The sequence below is a fragment of the Saccopteryx bilineata genome, chromosome 4, assembly GCF_036850765.1.
Source record: "Saccopteryx bilineata isolate mSacBil1 chromosome 4, mSacBil1_pri_phased_curated, whole genome shotgun sequence".
NCBI lineage: Eukaryota > Metazoa > Chordata > Mammalia > Chiroptera > Emballonuridae > Saccopteryx > Saccopteryx bilineata.
This window is the reverse complement of record NC_089493.1, coordinates 267,128,679-267,150,311: the sequence shown is the minus strand read 5'-3', so window position 1 is coordinate 267,150,311 and position 21,633 is coordinate 267,128,679. Positions and strand designations below refer to the sequence as shown.

The 21,633-nt window shown below is 53.3% G+C and overlaps 1 protein-coding gene across 4 annotated transcripts in view; it reads right to left on the bottom strand.

The window, feature by feature from the left end:
* Positions 1–21,386, bottom strand: part of GTF2IRD1 (GTF2I repeat domain containing 1) — a 124,277-nt gene extending 102,891 nt beyond the window's left edge. For all 4 annotated transcript variants that reach the window (XM_066274590.1, XM_066274589.1, XM_066274592.1 and 1 more), the window contains exon 1: positions 21,240–21,386. The gene's annotated coding sequence lies outside the window, so the exon portion shown is untranslated. The remainder of the gene's footprint in view (positions 1–21,239) is intronic.
* Positions 21,387–21,633: the final 247 nt, after the last annotated feature.

The following is a 21,633-nucleotide window of genomic DNA, read 5'->3' as shown; positions in this document are numbered from 1 at the left end:
TTGGCTTCTAAATTTATTGAACTACTGACGTACAGCATTTTTCTCAAAAAAGTTTTAAGCCTTGGCCAGTGCTGGCACGGTAGACAGTGTTGACTTGGAGCTCCAAGGTCACAGGTTCGAATCTGAGGTCACTGGATGGGTCCCGAGGTCGCCCAAAGTCGCTGGCTCAAGCCCAGGGTCACTGGTTTGCTCCCCGATCAGGGCACATTTGAAAAGCAATGGGGTGCACAGCTAAGTTAATGCTTCTCTGTCTCTCTTACCCACTCTATCCCTCACTCCCTCTCTCTCTCTCTCTCAAAAAAAAACAAAACAGGTTCAAACAGGAAAGCTGTCTGATACCTCTCAAGAGGTTTAACCAAGTTCCTACCCTTTGACCCAGCACTTTTGCCAAGTGATCCTGAGAAAATCATCTAAAACACAAAGATGAACATGCGAAGACGTTTCACCAAAGCCAGTCCTACATGTGTAAATACACACCACACACAAAAAGGAAACAGCAGCCACTCCAAGCACCGGGGTGGGGTGGGGTGGGGGTGGGGAGGGGGGAGAAACAAACGCTGTGCAGACACCTGACCTCAGGTCCACACGGAAGAGCCCGGCTGGGACACAAGCTCTAGACTGTGCGTCTCAGCGCGCTGGATCACAAGGGACTTAGGTTTCCTCTACTTCTGCATATTTTCTAAGTTATCTGAGATAAAGAAGTATCACTTTTGCAATTTGGAAAGAAATAACAGAAACTTCACTCTTAGAAAATATTAAAAATAACCAACTTTTAAAAAACCCAAAAAAATCAACTAACCCACACCACTGCCCAACCCCAGAGCAAGCCATCGGCCCCAGGCTGGGCAAAGGGCAGACGCAGGGAAGCACATGCCTGACGCTGGGGAAAACGAGGGCAGCCTCCTGCCTGCTCCTTGGAGGGGCTGGAGGATGGAGCAGATCTCTGGCCCGGCAGTGGGAAGCCCCATCTCCTTTTACTTAGTTCAGGATTCCTAAAGGCAGGGCTTTACACCTCTCAGGTGGACAGGGGGTTCATGAAGGTGGGCAGTCTCCTCTTGGACCGGGGCCAGGATAGGAACCCGCCTGTGCTCTGGACACTAAGACAATGAAGGGAACCCTCAAATTCAGGTTCTACCATCTCTGCCACCCAAAGGAGCTGGGAGGGGTGCGGCTGGCTGTATGGGGTGCCCTGGCTCCAGTGGGCAGACAGCCCTCTAGGGTCAAGTTTCCACCCCTTTATTTAAAGCCCTGCTCTGGCTCCTGGCGGACAGGCAAGGGCAGCCGCCGCCTGCGTGACCAGGATGAGAAATTGCAATACTGACTCAGGCCTGCGTGCCTATGGCAACTGGCGTCGTGGCCTTGGAGACTAATCTCCAGGCTGCCAGCCAGCGGGGGCCTCTCTGGGCGGGGCCCACACTCCCAGACGAGGCCCTTGGCTGAGGAATGGGACCGTCCCTTTTTCCCACTGAAGAGGGGGCACCTGGCCTTGCAGCGCGGTCGCTGGCCAGGCTCAAAATGGACAAGTTCCCACAGGCACAGCCCCTGCCACCCTCTCCTCCCACCTCATGGTCACACGTGTGGGGACATGGCGCCACACACACACATACACACACACAGCAATACCATCACACTTCACCCTACACTGTACTGGGACAGACAGCAGGTGCTTCTGCCCTGGACTGAGTCCCAGGCTGGGAGGAGATAGGACAATTACAATAAAATAGGCTACAAGAAAAAAAAAAAAAACTATTAAAATACAGTGTGACACATCTTGATTTGAATAATTTGAATAGTGGTTACATGGGTGTATACCCAGGTGTGAAAAATCATCATGCTGGACACCTTAGATTTGTGCATTTCACTGTAAATAAATTACACTTCTGTGAGAGATAAAAATAAGCGACACAAGACACACAGGATGGCAGGTGGGGGAGTCAGGGAAGGCTCCTTGGAGGAGGTGACACCCAAGCTAAGTGGAATGTGGTGATGTCACCAGGGAGCAGAATTTTGCAGGGGAAGAGAAGGGCCAGGGAACTGTGCCCAGACACTGTTCATCTACAACGGGGATGATGGCCCTGACCCCTGCAGGGCTCACCTCCCTAGAAGTAAATACTGAGCAAACACATCAAGTCCCATTTGAAGGAGTGCCAAATTACTGGCTGCCCAGGAAACCCGACCACCCACGTGTCCCAGTGAGGCTCAGGCAGATTGGTGGATAGGGTGGGCTACTGGGCCTGGCTCTGCATGGCTCAAACATTCAGGTCAGGGCAGGACGGGGTGGACAGAGACGGGCTCAACCACTGGGGCCAGGTCAGGGACCTCAGAAGATCATCACTTAGGGAACGGGAACCACCAAAAGGTTTGGAGCTGGGACAAGACAGAGTCATTTTAAGAGGTTCTGGCAGGATTTGGCAGGCAACCTCTGGGGGGCAGGACTGGAGCCAGGAACTGGTCATTATCAAGCTTCTGCAATAGTCCGGGCCAGAGACGGGGACGGTAGCAGAACGGGGAAGAGCAGAGCTTTATGATGGGGGGGGGGGGGGATCCTAAGCAGGAGACACCTGGAGTTTCTGGTTCCAATGATGGAGTCCCCAGATCAGCAGGGAACAGAAGGGAAGAGCCCAAGCCTGACATCCCTAGGGCCACCTGTAATCTGTGGGTGTCAGGACCTGGGAGTATGTGGGGGACTCTGGGCTGAAGGGCCAAGACCTGAGGGGGGGGGTGGCAGCACTCAAAAGGAGAAGCCCAGGGAGAGCATCGTGGGAGAAATCAGAAGGAAACTGAGGACAAGGGAGAGTTACAGAGTCAGGGGAGGGGACGAGGGCGGAGCCTGAAGATGGGTGATCAGCGGTCAGGAGGCAAACAGGGTAGGCAGGGGAGCTGTGCAGAGCCCTGAGTGGGAGCAAGGCAGGCTGAGGGATCTGGGGAAGAAGGAGGAGAGAAATAAGGGTGTTGAGTATTGAGGGCTCAAAAGGCCCTCATTCGTTCGTTATGAGAAAATCTGAACCAATGGGTGGATGGAGACACGGTCCCTCAGCTGGGGGCCAGCTCCCAGATGGGTTCCAAGGCCTCTGAATTCAGGACACAGGAGCCAAGAGCCCTACGCCCAGGCCTTCTGCCAATCTAGGGCGATGAAGGGTCCGCACCCCATGGCTGGTTCATTCTATCAATGAGAAGATGTGCAAGTTGGCAGAGGCTGGCATCAAAGGCCACCCTGGGCAGGCGGAGGGAGGCGGCGGTCTCCACAGCTGCGCGCGCCCCAGAGCCACTCAGGTACTGTGCACACACTTGCTGGTGGACGAGCGAATCGCTAAAATGAACTAACTGGTGGTCTGAGAGTGGGGAGGTGCACAACAAAGCCTAGCCAAACCTGGTGTTCTTGGCGTCCAAGGCCCTCCCTGGCACTTTCAATCCCACCACACCCACATCCGGTCAGCCCAAGGAGGGGAAATACCTGGGCGCTGGGGTCCACTGAAGCTGGAGGCTTCCACAGAGGCACCTGAACTCTCCACACCTCAGTTTCCTCATGAGCAAAATGGTGCCACCAATTCCACTGCTCTCAGCACCGTGCAGCGTGCGGGAGCCAATGTGTAAAGTGTGTGGCGAGGGGCCTGGAGATCGTGAATGCTCTCTAAAGAAACAGCAGTGATGACTGCCTGGCGCTGACATCACCTGCTGAGCTTCTGTCCTCCCCAGTGAGCTGAGGTGCTCTCCGTGTCTCCTCAACTCCGGTGTCCTGACTGGCAGCACAATGACATTTCTGTTCTCCCACACATAGGGGGCGTGGGTGGGAAGTACAGGCCTGGCACTCAGCTTGGGCAGCAGGGGTTCCGGGCACCCCTCCCCCCGCAGTTCACAGCGTGTAAATATGTACTGGTTCTTAAGCATCTGGGGGCTGGGTGTCGGGAGATGGTGGAAAGAAGCCAGCGCTGGGGTGGTGCCAGCCCCTGGGGCGATCGTGTCCCCGGAGGGCTCCCTTGCCAGACGGAAACAGGCCTCAGAAGGATGAGCAATGCAGACGAAGTAGCATCAGGCCCTTTCTTGTCGGGAAGAGGCTGGGCAGAACAGAGCTCATCCCTCATCGGTGATCTAATCCTGGCAACCTGGCCCCACGCTCCTGAGCTGGCCTGCTCCCTCTCCTCCTGCGGGCTTCTATCAACCCAGTGCCCACCTCGGGAATGCTAGGGGTGGGGGGCAGGGGTGTGAGGGACGACCGGGCCCCGCTGTAGGCCAGGGGTCAGGAGGCCTGGCTTCTAAGTCCAGATACCACACCATAGGGGACCCTGGGCACAGACCCTCTCTGGGCCTGTTTACCCTGTGTAAATCAGAACTTGGGCTAGAAGTTCTATAAGGGTGTTCCCCTCATCAGAGAGTGAGGGGCTTCAGACAGGGACCAGGCTTCCTCTCTGGGGTCACAGTGAGGTCCCAGGTCGGCTTCCCAGAGACATCGTGAGTCTTGACAACCAGAAGGGACCCTGAAGGTATAGATATCATTTTCTGAGCCAAAAATGGGTCCCCGCTGCCAAGAGGATGGGCCCTCTGAGATGTTGGGATGGATTAAGGAGACAGCAGAAGGGAATTCTGGGAGCTGCTAGCCCTCCAAGCAGACCCCAGACTCCGGTTGCCCAGTCTGTCCTCCTTGTTTGCAGCAGTGGGGGTCGAGACAAGAAAAACAGAACAAGTGTCATACCCCCCAAAAAAACCCCATCTGAAGCCTGGTAAGAGAAAGTCATTGCTCTTCCAAAGTTTCGTCCCTGAAGTCAGGTCAGTGGGAGGGGTCACAGGCCCTGCTTCTGGCATCCTCCTGCCCCTACCTATGGACTGAGGGTCAGGCTTAAGAGAGTGAGAACCCTCCTCACAGGGCTGCCACGGTTCCAAATGGCACCTCGAGATGGTGGTGGGCAGTGGGCACTAGGATATGAGCCAGCTCCAACAGCGCGCCTGCCCCCTCCCCACACCCATCTTCACCGAAGTCTAGAGAGCTCTTGGCAGCAGCACGAGGGTGGCCACAGCCCACACGGGCAGTGACTCAACACCAGCATCAGGATAAACGTGGGCCTGTATCAGAGACTGGGCCCACCCCGCCTAGGGGTCACCACCCGAGATGCCCACCTGCCTCCCCAGTCTTCTGGGGTGTCTCCCTCAGGAGGTACTTCCTAAAGTGAGGTCATCAGCTCCACATGGCAGATCCCGAGGTCCGTGCCTGCTGGGACTTAGCTGGACAGTAATGAGGCTGTAGGGTTACCCAAGGTTATACCATGGGCTTCCTGGGACAGAAATCAGTGCCCCTCTCTCCTGCCTGCCCTGGGGGCCATCAGCCATTCCCAGATCCTACTGCACTCAGCACCTGCCCCCTCCTGCCTCCGGGCAGAGTCCGAGCCATCCTGTCCCACTGTGGACTCCTGTCTGTCTCCTCATCTGGGGTGTTTGAAAGGTCCTGACTGCTCTCACTCCCCTACTTCCCCCGCCCACCCGCATGCTCCACAACCTCCTGCCAGCAGCTCTGTCAGGATGCTCCCGCCCCGACTCTGCAAATAGGCAGACAAGGGAGCCGGCACCGGCAGGAGGGCACGGAGCCCTGGACCAAGACTCACAAGATAAGGCTTTTGAGTCTTATTTCTGATAACTCTGAACCTTAGTCAAGTGTCTTCCCAGCCCTAGGTCTCAGTTTCCCCATCTGAAAAGGAAAAGCTGTCAACCTATGCTGAGGCCCCTTCCTGAAATCACAGCACACACCCCAGCAGCCAGGAGGCTCAGGAGCAGGGGACGGAGAAGGGTGTCTGAGGGAGGGGCACCTCTTGGCCCCAGCCCCAGGCATAGGTAACATCAGCCATCCCGAAAGACAGACCCAAACTCAATAATATTGTGTAAAAGGGAAGGGCACAAACGAGAACAAACAGAATGGTTAACCCTACATGAGGCTAATCGGGGAAGGCCAGTTCCAAGTCCAGATGTAATCTTCACATACTAAGTTCACTTACTGGTGCGCAGGTCTACCAGCTTTTACAGGGGCGGAGCCACACATCTGCCCCCATAATCAAGACAGAATAGTTCCATCAACACCCCAAACTCCACTGTGACCCTAGTCAACCAACCCACCCTGCCCCTAGGCCAGTGGTCTTCAACCCCCGGGCTGCGGTCCGGTACTGGTCCATGGGCCATTTGGTACCGGTCCGCAGAGAAAGAATAAATAACTTACATTATTTCCATTTTATTTATATTTAAGTCTGAACGATGTTTTATTTTTAAAAAATGACCAGATTCCCTGTTACATCCGTCTAAGACTCACTCTTGACGCTTGTTTCAGTCACGTGATACATTTATCCGTCCCACCCTAAAGGCCGGTCCGTGAAAATATTTTCTGACATTAAACCGGTCCATGGTCCAAAAAAGGTTGGGGACCACTGCCCTAGGCGACCCCGATCTGCTCTGTCTCTACAGTTTTACATTTTTCAAAATGTCCTATAAAGGCCACTGTACAGAACGTCAACTTCTGGATCTGTGCCTTTCACTCAGGTTAACGCTTCCATGATTCACCCATGTTGTCTGTAGCAAGAGTTCACTCCCTTTTACTGCTGACTAGCATCCAATGGTACGGATGTACCAGGGTTTATCACTGCACCACGGGTTGAACGTTTAGATTGTTTCCAGTTTGGGAAATTATGAATAAAGCCACTACAGATATTTCTCTTTAGGTTTTGACATGAACCTAAGTTTTCATTTCTCTTGGGTAAATGCTACATATGGAATTGCTGGCTCATATGGTAAGTGCACGTTTATCCTTATAAAAAGATGCCAAAATCCAGAGATACCATCAGTGGTTGCCAGGGGATGAGAGTGGAGGGAGAATGGGAATGACTGTGAATGGGTACGGGGCTTCTCCTGGGGTGATAAAATTTTCTGTATTAGACAGTGGTGATGATTGTATACTAAAAACTACCGAATACCTTAAAATGGTGAATGTTATGGTATAATTATATGCCAATAAAAAAATAATAAAACAAATAACTGTCAAACTCTTTTCCAAAAATGGCCGTACCACTTTACACTTCACCAGCAGTATATGAGAATTCTGGTCTAGGCCAATTTTATAATTATTATTTTTTAAATTTCTACTTACTGGTTTTAGTGAGAGAGAAAAGGAGAGAGAGAGAGAGAGACAGGAACATCAATCTGTTCCCAACCAGGGGATCAAACCAGCAAAGACTGCCCTTTGGGACGATGCTCTAACCCAGTGGTCCCCAACCTTTTTTGGGCCATGGACCGGTTTAATGTCAGAAAATATTTTCACGGACGGCCTTTAGGGTGGGATGGATAAATGTATCACGTGACCGAGACAAGCATCAAGAGTGAGTCTTAAGACGAATGTAACAGAGGGAATCTGGTCATTTTTTAAAAATAAAACATCGTTCAGACTTAAATATAAATAAAACAGAAATAATGTAAGTTATTTATTCTTTCTCTGCAGACCAGTACCAAATGGCCCATGGACCGGTACTGGTCCGCGGCCCAGGGGTTGGGGACCACTGCTCTAACCAACCAAGCTATCTGGCCAGGGCCTAGGCCAATTTTAAAGGTGAGAGGTCCCACAGCTCGTTCTGAGTTGGGAAGCGTGGATGAGCAAAGGCCATGAGGCAGGACGGAGGGAACCCTGGACCTCAGGCTTCCTGGGCTGAGCCAAAGGCCTCTGGTTGGGGAGAGAAGTCAGGGTAAGGACTTGGGAGGTGACTACACTGCCCTCCACAAGGTATGGTTCCTGGGACCCCTGAGTAGGGGGCATCTGATTGGCAATGGTGAGTCTGAGCTGCAGCAAAGCCAGGCACCCATGATATAAAGCCCACCCTACCCATGATAGGGGGGTGGGGGGGGCGGAATTCACATCCCTCTTCTTGCTCCTAGAGAAATGAAGGCATTCCCACTGGTCTGGGCCACAAAGGGCAAAGACTAGGGATCTGCTCGCCCACTAGCATTCCCAACCCCATTCCTCTCCCAAGAGGTCAGGAAGCTGGTGTCTGCATGTCTCTCTAGCTCCCTTGCAGCTAAGGGAGCTAGGCTGAACCTAGGCAATACTGGAGAAGTCCCTGAGGAGAAGGTGCATAAAGGCGAAATTTTGAGAGGAGAAGGCTTCTGCTCTAACTCTTCCTCTTCATCTGAACCATGGGTGTGAGGGCTGGAGGGGATGCAGCCATCTTGTGACCATGAGGCACAAGCACGAAAACAAAATCCAAAATGCTAAATCAAAACCACATGAGATAGCCTGACCTGTGGTGGCACAGTGGATAAAGCGTCAACCTGGAAACGCTGAGGTTGCTGGTTCAAAACCCTGGCTTCCCGGGTCAAGGCACATATGGGAGTTGATGCTTCCTGCTTCTCTCTCTCTCTCTCTTTCTCTCTCTCTCTCTCTGTGTCTTCCCTCTCTATAATAAATAAATAAAATCTTAAAAAAAAACAAAACACCACATGAGATAGATAGCACTTCACACCTACTAGGATCGCTATAATAAAAAGGATGAATAATACCAAATGTTACCAAGGATGTGGAGAAACTGGAATCCTCATTACAATGCTGGTGGGAATGTGAAATGGTGCAGCCATTTTGGAAAGCAGTCTAGTATTTCCTCAAAATGTTAAACACAGAACTGCCATCATGACCAATCAATTTTACCCCTAGGTATTTAGCTAAAAGGACTGACAACACAGTTCACACAAAAACCTATACACAAGTGTTTACAGCAGTATGCAAAACAGCCAAGGTAAAAACAACCCAGATGTTCATTAACTGAGAGATGGATAAACACAATGTGGTATATCCATTAAGTGGAATATTCTTTTGCCACGAAAAAAAAATGAAATCCTGCCCTGGCTGGTTAGAGCTTTGTCCTGAAGTGCAGAGGTTGCCAGCTCAATCCCAGATCAGGGCACATACAGGAAGAGATCAATGTTCCTGTCTGCCTCTGCCTCTCTCTCCCTCTCTCTCCCCATTCCTCTCTCTCAAATCAATTTAAAAAATAAAAACAAAAAAAAAAAACAATGAAATTTTGACATATACTACAACATGGATGAACCTCGAGAACATTAAGCCAAGTGGAAGAGCCAGACACAGAGCCCACGCTGACATGAACTATCCGGAAGAGGCACACCCCAGGGACAGAGAGCAAACCGGTGGTTGCTGGGGGAGGAGGGAGGGGCTGGGGGTGACCCAATGGGTCTGGATTGCTTCTTGGGATTAAAACACCTTGATATTACACAGTGGTGAGTGTTGCACAACTTCGTGAATATATAAGAACACTGAAAAGTACACTTTAAGTAAAATAATTTTAAAATACTGTAAACTAAAAAAACCAAACAAAAACCTAACATGCTAGGGAAAAAAGGAACCCCTGAAGGCATCACTGCACCCCCCCAGCCCAGCCTCCGACCACCCACCCACGAGCTTTTTCCTGACGCATAAACCCGTCATTGTCTAAGCCTCTGTAGTCAGGTGTGTTACCTGGAGCCTAACACACTCCTAACTCAATGAAAATAGAGGGAACTCTACATACCGAGCAGTACTCATCCCAGGCAGGTGGTCAGGAGTCACCTAAACATCTAGCTATCGGGCACGGTCATGGCTGGTGGCCTCCAGAATGCCACACATACATGTGCATACACACACATGCACACACAAAGGAGTGTGTGTCCAAATAGCCAAGGGGATTAACTGTTCTGAGGCCACACTTGTGTTCTCTCCATGCACACCAGCTGCCCTTCACAGAGGGGAACCCCCCCAAACTGGGCTGTACCCAGCCCAGGAGACATGACATCCCCTCCAACATCACCCCCCCCCCCATCTCTGGAGGCCTGAGAGCCACAGCCAGGCCAGCAGAGGCAGCCCCTGGGGAAAATGAGGTCAAGTCAGTAGGAGCTGGCACAGAAGAGTGGCCCCACCCCAAATGCCCCAACACCTAGCTTACTTCTAACTCACATCATACGTCATAAATTTGTACTAGATGCTCTCTCTGTGTCAGGCTGGATGCTAGCGGCTGGGAATGTGGAGGGACAGAAAGCATGGCCCTGACCCATCGGAAGGTGACAGCTAGATAAATCCAAGGGCAGTTGGAATATAGTATGTCATGAGATTGGGGGCTGCAGGGACACAGAAGAGGGACACCCCAACACAGAATTGGAAGGGGCATCAGGGAAGGCTTCTGGGAAGAAGTGGCATTCAAGATGAGACTTGCAAGTGAGAATTAGGTCAGTGAAATAGACAGACGGAGAGCATTAAAAAGTGTCTAGGGAGGCCCTGGCCGGTTGGCTCAGCAGTAGAGCGTCAGCCTGGCATGTGGAAGTCCCGGGTTCAATTCCCGGCCAGGGCACACAGGAGAAGCGCCCATCTGCTTCTCCACCCCTCCCCCTCTCCTTTCTCTCTATCTCTCTTCCCCTCCCGCAGCCAAGGCTCCATGGGAGCAAAGATGGCCTGGGTGCTGAGGATGGCTCCATGGACTCCTCGTCAGGCGCTAGAATGGCTCCAGTTGCAGCAGAGGAACACTCAAAGGAGCTGAGCATTGTCCCCTGGTGGGCACGCAGGAGTCGGTCTGCCCCCCCCCCCCGCTTCGGAAAAATACAAAAAAAAAAGTGTTCTAGGGAGAAGCAACAGCACACTGGAAAGCAAAGTATGTTCTAGAACAGGGGTCCCCAAACTTTTTACACAGGGGGCCAGTTCACTGTCCCTCAGACTGTTGGAGGGCCGCCACATACAGTGCTCCTCTCACTGACTACCAGTGAAAGAGGTGCCCCTTCCGGGAAGTGCGGCAGGGGGCCAGATAAATGGCCTCAAGGGGCCACATAATACGGCCCGCGGGCCATAGTTTGGGGACGCCTGTTCTAGAAACTGAGGGAAGCTCATGGTGGCCAGCACAGAAACAGGCAGGGCCTGGTCACCCCCAGCCTGGGAGTGAGGAAGTCAGGTGAAGGTCCTCACCTAAACCGAACACCATACTCCAAGCTGGTCCCTGTGGGATGCTTTAACACTTCTGGAGTGAAATGCTCATTTGACTATATCAACACTGCCGCCCCCCTACCAGCCCCTCCAGAATGCCCATCCCTGCCTACTCCTGGGTGCAAATCCCACCCATCTTCCAGCGCCCCCAAAAAAGTTACCTCCTGCAGACTGCAGAGAGAGGGCTTGTCTCACCTGCCCAGAGAGCAGGCTCTCTAAAAACCAAGCAGAGGGTCCACACCTCTGGGTAGCCCCGGCCATCTCATGATAACCCCTGATTACACACTCCAAGGGGCTGAGAGGAGGACAGGCCAGGGGCGCTGACAAGTCCTACCCTGGGGCTTCCCCAGCCTGCAGAAGCAGAAGCTGAGGCACAGCATACCCCACGCTCCATGGGCAGAAGCGGAAATGACGGTGTGTCCAGTTCCTCTCTGGGGTCATCATGTGACAAGTTGAGGAAAATGCTTATGGATGAAAAAGGGATTCTAGGAAAAGTAACCTCACAGGGTGATCTGATCATAAATTCCTAAGGAGGCAGGTCACGGTGGGTTCACGCTCCCAGGCACATAACTTTAGGAATAGCTTATCTCTGCCTTTCGCAAGACCTGTTCATTGTTTCTGTGCAGCTAGGTTAACACACCTTTGAAATGCCCCCCTTTCAGAGCCCTCCTTCTAAAGGGGACCACCCTCAAGCAAACACATGATCTCGTAAACTATCCTGTAACCCAATTCCCCTTTTGCTTTCTCCCACCCTCGTGTAATCTTCCTTACATCTCCTCCTTAATATCAAATGCATAAAAGAAACTGCAAACTGTTATTCCCTGGAGCATCTGAGATCTTGTTTGGCTCAAATAAACTCTTACAAAAATTCTATCCAGGTTTGGCAGTTCCTTACAATGACACTCTTAACTGAAATGTTGACCAGCTTCCCCTTACTGAACGCACTGACCCTCCCAAGAATCCTGCAACACCAGATAACCATCCTCATTTGTTCAAATGAAGTTCAGAAAGGTGGTCGCTGGCCTGAGGCCACACAGCAGATTGATGATAGAATTGAGACTTGAACCCATGTCTGTCTGGCTTCAAAGGTCCTGGTGGTTCCATGGTACCCTACTGTGAAGTGGGGAAGGGCTGGGGCAGCCAAAAGACCCCCCAAGGAAGGATATTGGCTTCCTACCCCAGACAACTAAGAGCATCTCTGTAAGGTGTATTGAGAACAGTGTCTCAGGGAGCAGCTGGCCCTGGGTGGGGATGGCCCAAGATCAGAGGGAGAATGTGGTTAGCCCACCTGCCCTGAGCCAGGGCCCACATGGAGGACTGGAGGACGGGGGCAACTAACTCCTTCCCAAACGCCCTATCTCTCCCAACCCGGGCCTCTGCTGAAAGCCGCCACACCTGAAAAACCAGCTCCTGGATAAACATGAGAGAGACATCAGACTGGCCCAGTCACGAGACCCCCCTTTGAGCCCGCCAGGACCACCCTGAAGCTGGGTGGGTGGGTGGGCAGGTGGGGGTCCTCAGGGCACCACCCAGAAGCAGCATCCAAGGGCCCTTCTGCACAGGGCTGACCTGCCACAGTCCCTCTAGGCATCCCACCGAGTTCTGCTCATGGATTGGAATGATTGAGGAGTTCAGACCTTGAGGACACAGGGGTGGGGTGGTAATGGTGGGGTATAGGGGAAGGACATGCTGGGTGCAGCCCTGCTCATTAAGAAAAGCCAATAACTTCCATATAAACAGTTAAAAAAAAACACCCAAATCTCTTAAGACACCCACGTAGGCGAGGTTATCACCCAGGGAGCTGTCATTTCTTAGGAAGCCACGAGCCCCAGGAGACTGACAATCTCTGGTTGGACTTCCTTCACTCAGGCACTCTTGTTCCTGACACCCACCCAGGGACTCCACTGCATACTGTGGCCTCCACTTTCTAGATCAGGGGGCCCCAAACTATGGCCCGTGGGCCGCATGCGGCCCCCCGAGGCCATTTATCCGGCCCCCGCCGTACTTCTGGAAGGGGCATTGGTGGTCAATGAGAGGAGCACATTGACCATCTCATTAGCCAAAAGTAGGCCCATAGTTCCCATTGAAATACTGGTCAGTTTGTTAAATTTACTTGTTCTTTATTTTAAATATTGTATTTGTTCCCGTTTTGTTTTTTACTTTAAAATAAGATATGTGCAATGTGCATAGGGATTTATTATTTTTTTTTTTTGTATTTTTCTGAAGCTGGAAACGGGGAGAGACAGTCAGACAGACTCCCGCATGCACCCGACTGGGATCCACCTGGCATGCCCACCAGGGGGCGATGCTCTGCCCATCCTGGGCGTCGCTATGTTGCGACCAGAGCCACTCTAGCGCCTGAGACAGAGGCCACAGAGCCATCCCCAGCGCCCGGGCCATCTTTGCTCCAATGGAGCCTTAGCTGCGGGAGGGGGAGAGAGAGACAGAGAGGAAGGAGAGGGGGAGGGGTGGAGAAGCAGATGGGTGTCTCTCCTGTGTGCGCTGGCCGGGAATCGAACCCGGGACTTCTGCACGCCAGGCCGACGCTCTACCACTGAGCCAACCGGCCAGGGCCTGCATAGGGATTTGTTCATAGTTTTTTTTTATAGTCCGGCCCTCCAACGGTCTGAGGGACAGTGAACTGGCCCCTTGTGTAAAAAGTTTGGGGACCCCGTTCTAGATGGTCAAACTGAGGCTCAGTCGATCAGGCAGCTACGTTACACGCAGCAGGCAGGCGGCAGAGCTGGAATCGGCCTGACTAGAAACTTCTGTGACCAACCAGAATCTCAGTGCTGCTCAAACAAACGTGTAGGAGAAAGGCCACTGTTCACACAGGACCAACCACACGTTTTTGTCAGGTAACATTTTATTTAGAGCCCTAACAGATAGCTCAGATAAAGTGGGCCCTACTATGGCTCAAAGGGGGATTCAGAGCTGGAGATCCAACCCACACGTCCCTTCCTGCTCTCCCCTCTGATAGCCCCCAGGCCCTCCAGGCCTGAGGAATCCCACCAGCTTGGGTTACCCCAGTTGAGTCTCACACTGGCCCTGCATACCAGATGCTTTGGTTTATAGATGACCAATCAGAAGCACAGAGACGTGAAGTCACTCACTGTAAGTCACACAGCCCTGCTGTCTGACCCTAAATCATGCTCATGAGTTCTCCTTCCCTACCCCCAGAAGTCCTGCCTTTGTTTCAAGAAAAGACAGGATTTCCACCCCAGGCTAACAAGCTATAGGATAGAGACCAGAGACACATGGCTTAGAGACCCCTTAGCTCCTAGAGGAGTGGGGCATAGAGATGGGCAAGACAGCCTAGGGCACAGACAGTGCCTCCTCCTCCAGGGCCGCCCCAGGCCCCCAGCTGTCCTGGCCCCAGAGCAGGATGGTTTCAGGAGCCCACCTGCATGGCGGAGGATCCAGCCCTGAGGGCAGCCGCAGGCAGGTGTAATTTCATCCGGGGTTCACTGTATATGTGAGTCACTAGAACCGGAGGATGAAATTCCAGCTCTGCGGACAGAGGCATGCATATCTCCAGGTTCAGGTCAGCTCTTAATGGGGGTGGGGATGGGGTGCAGGTGGGGATTTTGTGAAAATGAGAGAAAGGCACCCCCTCCTCTGGGTGGTCCTCAGCTCAAGCAGGGCTTGGCAAGCGGGGTGTGCTGGATCTCCACCCCAAGAAAGCGGTGGAGCCATGTGGCAGATCCAGACAATGGAATACTACTCAGCAACCAAAAGGAACCAGCCCCTGATTCAACAGGAGAGGTGCAGTACACCCAGTGAACAAAGCCAGACAGGCTGCATACTGTGTGATCGCATTTATGTGACACTCTGGACGATGCTATAGGGACAAAAAAACAGACCAGCGGTTGCAAAGGGCTGAGAGGAGCAAGGGGGCTGGCTACAAACAGGCTCGAGGGAACTTTTGGGGAAGACGGAATGTTCTGTCTTGCCAGGGGCTGGGCTATGTGTAAGCGTGTGCATTGGTTGAGCTCCTTGGATGGCCAGCTTACGATGTGGGCATTTCCCTGGCTGTCCATTGTCTCTCAGCAACATATATACTGTGTGAGCCCCTCCTAGCTGACAGCTTGAGGCTGGATGCCCCAGCCTGGACCCCAGAGATCTGGCACCTATGCAAGCTTCTCACTGCCTGGTGGATTGACAGGTCGATAGATAGATGGAGAAAGACCCCCCCCCCCCCATGTACAACAGAGGTTTGTCAGCAGCCAGAAAATGTACCTTGAGACTCCACTATACCCCTGCTAGCAAACAGGCCTGGCGTCACTGAAGTCTCCAGGAGAGAAGTAGCCTGCAGGGTCTCCTCCAGCTACGAGCCCAGGAAGGAGGAGGGCCCAGCTGCTCCAGCTCACAGCTCCCTCGCCCTCCCCAACCACAGCCTAGTACGTGCCTATGAGAGGCCCAGGACCCCGGTCCTCAAGCTGGGATTACTCACCTCTGGCTCCCCTGCCTGTATCCACTCCAGACTTATACAGGGGTGACCCACATACCCATTAGTGGCTGTGAAGTCCCCATCATGTAACACTGAGCCTCCCAAACCACAGCACCACCTTGGGGCTCAGATAGGACAGAGGTTATCATGAGCATATGCCTGAAGTGGGGAAGAGGGAGCGTGGGCCATGAGAGCCCACCCTGCCTCACTTACTGATCAAGCCTCCCCCCCATTCCAGGGGCTTCAGCATAGCACGGGGGGAGGTGTTCCTGAGGGGGGTCCCACCACAATAGCAGCATGGTGCCGGGGAACAGCAGTTCCCAGCATCCATAATGCTGTACTCACCTGGCCTCCCTCCAAAGCAGGGGTCAGGAAGCTTTTTGGCTGAGAGAGCCATGAACGTCACATATTTTAAAATGTAATTCCGTGAGAGCCATACAACGACCTGTGTACATGACGCATTATCCAATAAAAATTTGGTGTTGTCCCAGAGGACAGCAGTGATTGGCTCCAGCCACCCGCAACCATGAACATGAGCGGTAGGAAATGAATGGATTGTAATACATGAGAATGTTTTATATTTTTAATGTTATTATACTTTTTATTAAAGATTTGTCTGTAAGCCAGATGCAGCCATCAAAAGAGCCGCATTTGGCTCGCGAGCCATAGGTTCCTGACCCCTGCTCCAAAGGGACAGCCTCTTAAAACCTCCCCTCCAAGGGGCTCCAGGAACCCTGAACCCCTGAAGGCAGGCATCAGAGCAACACCTCCCCGTGTGCAGGCCTAGCTCTGCAAAGCTTGTCTGCAAATCCTGATTTGGTTTCTGACAAGATATTCCCCCTCCCCACATCTCTTAATGTGCACTATGGACCACAATGGCACAGAAGACAAAACCAGGGCTGCCCAGAGTGGGGACCCTGAGCCCCCACACCTCCAAGTCTAACAGGAGATCTGGACCTTGGACCACAGGCTAGGGAATGCCCGCAGATGAAATCAGAATCAAAGTTGCTCGATTCACATTCACTCTAGACCAGTGGTAGTCAACCTGGTCCCTATCGCCCACTAGTGGGCGTTCCAGCTTTCATGGTGGGCGGTAGCGGAGCAACCAAAGTATAAATAAAAATATAGATTTAACTATAGTAAGTTTTATAAAGATTTATTCTGCCAAACTTAGCGAAAATTCGACATAAAGTACTTGGTAAGTAATTATTATTATATGCTTTAATTTGCTGTAACTCTGCTTTATAAATTTTATAAAGTCAAGTTACTTCCCTACTTTATAAATCACCATTACTGTGGAACCGGTGGGCAGTTAGAAAATTTTACTACTGACAGAGATACAAAAGTGGGCGGTAGGTATAAAAAGATTGACTCCCCTGCTCTAGATCATACCCAAAGCCTTGACCCCAGCTCCAGGCCCTGGCCACACCCTGAGCCCCTCCGCAGCCCAACAGTCACAGAGCCCAGAGGCCGGAACTGCCAGACAAGAAGACTCGGGTTCAGTCCGAACTTCAGAGAAGCAATGAGTAAGTTTTTAAAGTAAATTATGTCCCCAATACCATCTTATCCGTTGCTTATCTCAGTGATTTTCAACCTTTTCCACCTCATGGCACACATAAACTAATTATTAAAATTCTACGGCGGCCCTCAGCGGTAGAGCGTCAGCCTGGCGTGCGGGGGACCTGGGTTCGATTCCCAACCAGGGCACATAGGAGAAGCGCCCACTTGCTTCTCCACCCCCACCCCCTCCTTCCTCTCTGTCTCTCTCTTCCCCTACCGCAGCCAAGGCTCCATTGGAGCAAAGATGGCCCAGGCACTGGGGATGGCTCCTTGGCCTCTGCCCCAGGCGCTAGAGTGGCTCTGGTCGTGGCAGAGCGCCCCCCCCAGCGGCAGAGCATCGCCCCCTGGTGGGCAGAGCATCGCCCCTGGTGGGTGTGCCGGGTGGATCCCGGTCGGGCGCATGCGGGAGTCTGTCTGACTGTCTCTCCCCGTTTCCAGCTTCAGAAAAGTACAAAAAAAAAAATAAATTCTACGACACACCACAAAATAAGTTATATTTTTCACCAATCTGACCAAAAAGAAAGGTGTAATTTTGAGTCATTCACACCACACCAGACAGCTTTTGTTGTATTGGCTGTGTTATTTTTTTTTTTTTATTTGAGAGTTTCAGGGAAAAGAAGTCCGTACCCCTGACTAAATAATCAGGTATTGCATATTTTAAAAACTCTTAAAAGAAAAAAAATTTTCTTGCGGCACACCAGTGCGCCACGGCACACTGGTTGAAAATTGCTGGCTTGTCTAAAATCCAAATTTAACTGGGCAGCCCTATTTTTATTAGCTAAATCTGGCAACCTAAAGCAGGTGGTCCTGAAGGAGGGAGACAGGTGGGCACACAAATAGCTCTGGGTCAGCCGAGCTATAAGCTTCGACCCAAGAGGAAGGCGAGTTCTGCTCTTTGCCTGAGACACCCCCACCGGTCACCCCAAGCCTGGTATGGACAAAGTACAACCTCACCAGCTCGTTCAGGAAATCTAAGTCAGAGATCAAGGGCTCAGCTCCGGGCACCAGCCTCCCCCCAGGGCTCTGAGCCTCTTCCCTGTCATCACTGTGACCCACAGCACCAAGTTTGAAATGACAGAGTACCAACCCCAGTGAGTGTTAGGATCACAGACAGTCCCAGCAGACATCCCTGCAAATTAGGAACCCGGGCGCCCAGCGAAGGGGCTGGCTCCCCTTGAGACCCACCTGAAGCCCCCAACAACTACACACAGAAATCTCCACACCACTGACAGGGTGACATCCCACTGTCTTCTAACCAGGATCACCTTCTCCTCCCACACAGACTAACTAACCCTTTCCACCACTCCACCCCTGCTTATGAATTCCTGTTGGGAATTCCCTTCTGATCTCCCCAAGGTCCAGGGCTCCTGCTCTGCTCTCTGGAATTAACCCCCGCAGGTCTTGTTCCTGGGTACCGCTCAAGGCCTCTCTGCAGGCTGCATGGTGCTCGGCACATACTCCTGGCTTGTCCCAAAGGACCTGTGTCCCTGGCTGCCTGGTATCAAAGAGAGAGATGCTCATGAGTGGCCAAGAGTCGGAGGGCTGAAAGAAGTAGGACAGATGACACTTGGGGAACAAAGCCCCAGGCTCAGGTTCGGAGGAAGACACAGACTGGGTTAATGGGGAAAGAGGGAGCCCTTGGGAGGACAGGAAACAGGAAGCTCAGAGAAAGAACCCGGGATTCCTAACATTGTGGGGTCCTGTCCCAGAGATAGAAATTTAGGAACAACGGGAGAGAGACTGCTTAGCAATGTGGGCCAAGGAGAACTTCATTCACTCAAGTAGCCATTCAACAAGTATTTGGGCACCAACCCTGGGGCACCAAGGAATCAAAAGCAAGCCTCAGTCCCTGCCCTATCTCTAGGGCAACTGAGGAGATGGCCCTTTAACTTTTGAGTGAGATCAATGTTGGGACAGAGAGGTAGGTAGGCAGCACTTTGGCCAGCCCTAAGGACATGAAAGCTAGCTCTGTCCCAAGGAGAGGAAAAAGACAAACTCTACAACTCCTGCATTCCCCCAACCCTAGCTAGGGAGGGCCATTAAAGGAAACCACCGATCCCCGTTAGGGGAAGCTTAAGAAGAGTCTTCCAGGTCAGAGGAAGAATATGTGCAAAGGCTATTCAGGAAAACTTCAGGATTCAATGAGTGTACCCAAGGAAGCTACAGGTCGACAGAGGACATGAACCAGAACCGAGAATGAGGATGGAACAGGAGATGTGGTCTGTGTTTCTAGAGTCACACTTAGGACATGGACACCCCAAACCGTCACCCATCATCATGTCATCCTGAGATCCTCACCCCGGGCCTCTGACAAACGGTCCTCTACCAAACTGTGGCCATGCTGGATGCCGGAGATAGGGGAGCTGTAAGAACATCTGCCTTCCCGACTATTTCTAAGCACCAAGCACTGACTACCTGCCCCTGTAGGGGCTAGCCTGGCTCTGGGAGACTGCCTTAAATGAGCACATAAATAAAGTACCTGTGATTAGCACATTGCAATAAATGTCCCTTCCTCCAACATCTTACGTGCGTGCCTAAAATGCTGCCTTTGAGACTCAGTTCTGCAATCTCCAGCCCCAAGTTCTCCCACATTTTGAATGACTGGCCACAGAGTTCCAACCCTTCCTCGTTTCCTCTGATGGAGCTCTCTGGGACCGTGAGTCAGAGTGGAGACTTTCTAGGTCACCCTCAGAGCAGGCTCCAGAATGGGGTGTGGTCTTAAGCCTTCCACATCCCAAAAGCAGGTCGGGGATTCTGACATCCTATTGCCTTGGTGCAGGGTCTGTTCCTTGCCCCCCCCCCCCCCCCCCCCGTTCCTGTTCAGAAGAGGTCAGAGTCTACCTCACACCCTCCCAGGCCCTGTACTGGGTGGCTGACTCCATCCTTGCTGTCCTATGCCCAGCCCCTCCCAGCCAGCAGCCAGCAGCCTCCCAGACACCACCTCCTGCTCCGAATAGATAATCAATGTCGGTGCCCTTTCCCTTTGGGAATGACACTGCTGAAACAAACGGGCTGCTCTGAGGCACTCCTAAACCCCAAGGCCCAAGGCCAGTGCCAAGGAGTGAGCAGTCGCAGACACGAGGTCACCAAATACCCAGAGGAAGAAGATGACTAGAGGGGTGTGAGCAGCTTCTGGCCACCCCTTCCTTCTGCAATGCTCAGTAAAGGAAGCCCCGGCAAATGCCCGCTCCTCTAGAAGCTGCCCAGACAGCCCTTCACCCTGCTACCAGCCCCAGGGCAATCCCGGGGCAGCCCCAAACCCTACTCCATCCAAGGCCAGCACTTCCCCTTCCTGTCAGGGAGACCCCCAAGGTGTACTCCCTGACCCCAACTGTGATGGGGCACACAGGAGCCTCCCACCCTATGTCTGGTACTGGGAAGTGGGGTCACAGGGCCAGATTTCCAGAGCTCAAGCCCAATCCAGCCCGGCCAGGAGGGCAGAACTCTCAATTGTCTGGTTGTCCTCTTCCCTGGGCTCAGGCCAGGGCATTGTCCCTTTTCCCTGGCCCCAGGTGAGGCTGGAGAGCCCAGGCGAGGCATCCAGTCCATCATGCCCAGGGACTTAGGATTGGGGGTGGGCACCAAGCACTCTGTGTCCCCTCCTTGGCTTGACGTCCTGGCCCACCTGCAGGAATTCAGAAACTGCCCACAGATAGGGCACCCCAACTTGCTCCTCTGAACCTTTTGTCTCCCCTCCCCACTGCCATCCTCTGAGTCACCCCCAATCCCCATGGGTTCAGCTGCAACCCTGTGGCCAGCCCCCTCCCCAGAGACTCCATCAGGAACCACTGTGCTGAGGCAGTACTCGCTGTGTGGATTCAGTAAGCGAGTTGGGGGCACGGGCCAGGGGATGGCCCAGCGCGGGGAAGGCAGAGGTGGAGGAGTGGCGGGGGCCGCGGCCTTCCCAGCCCCCTCAGCTCCCACACTGGCGCCTGCCGCCGCGGGCAGCACAACTGACCTCATTCGCCAACTGCAGCAGCCTGCGGGCGCTCGCTGCCTGCCCAGAGAGCCCCCCACCTCCGGAAGGGCCAGGGGTGACAGCTCCCGGATCCCACCCCCTCTGGGCAGGTGGGGGTGGCCATCCCTCTCCTCCCCCGGCCCGAATTATAACCCCAGTCACGTGCCTCCCAATGCACCCAAAAGCCGGACCCAGATTCTGTAACACCTTGAGGGGGAGGGGCGGGGGCCAGCGGGGTGGGAGGAGAGGGGAGAAGGGCCTGGGCGCCCGCCCCCCGCAAAAGTTTCTCCTACCTTGGAGGATCCCCAAGCACTCCTGCCAGCGGCGCCCCGGCCCCGGCCCGCGGCCAGGACGCAGCCTCCTGCCGCTGCCTCCTTAATTAATCCGGGAGAATGGGGGACGGAGCGCGCGGCGGGGGCGGGCGGGCGCGGGACGCGGGCCGGGGAGGGGGCCGCGGCGGGGGTTCTCGGCCGGCCGGGGGGCTGGCTCTCGGCGGCCCCCACCCCCGGCGCGGGCTGCGGCGGAGGGCGGGGCGCGGCGCGGGGAACGGAGCCGAGAGCGGGAGCGCGGGGAGGCTCTTTGTTCTGTAATCCCAGTAAGATTGCCAGTCATTCGCCCCGGCCCTAATCCCAGCCCCGCGCAACACCACCCTCCATTGGCTGCCATTTACATACGGGATTAGCCCGC